This window comes from Penaeus monodon, chromosome 33 (genome assembly GCF_015228065.2).
Source record: "Penaeus monodon isolate SGIC_2016 chromosome 33, NSTDA_Pmon_1, whole genome shotgun sequence".
Lineage (NCBI taxonomy): Eukaryota > Metazoa > Arthropoda > Malacostraca > Decapoda > Penaeidae > Penaeus > Penaeus monodon.
In genome coordinates this window covers 31015383-31015776 of record NC_051418.1, presented here as the reverse complement: position 1 = coordinate 31015776, position 394 = coordinate 31015383, and positions in this window count along the sequence as shown.

Here is a 394-nt window from a genome sequence, read left to right as displayed (position 1 = left end):
GGGGGGGGGGGTTAAAATCCTTCAGATCTTCTGAGATTATCTTAATTGTAAAATCAAATCACAACGATGATTTCTTTGTGTCCATGGGCGAGTTAGAGAAGAAAAAAAAGATATAAAGTGATTGTGAGTTGGCTTACGATAAAACAAAAACTTGAGGAGGGCACTGACATTACAGAAAAGAATTACATGAAAAGGTAATGTTCCTAAAACTTCCAATTCCCACTTTGGAATTAATGGAACGAACAAGACTACTGTGTTTAGGCGAATGTTGAAAAAATTGAAAGGGTCACATGTCACAGAAAAATATCATTGACACATCTAACCCAAATCAAAACCCCGTGAATAAAGAATTGGGTTACTCTCCATAAGTTTACTGTAAATTTTTAAAAATATG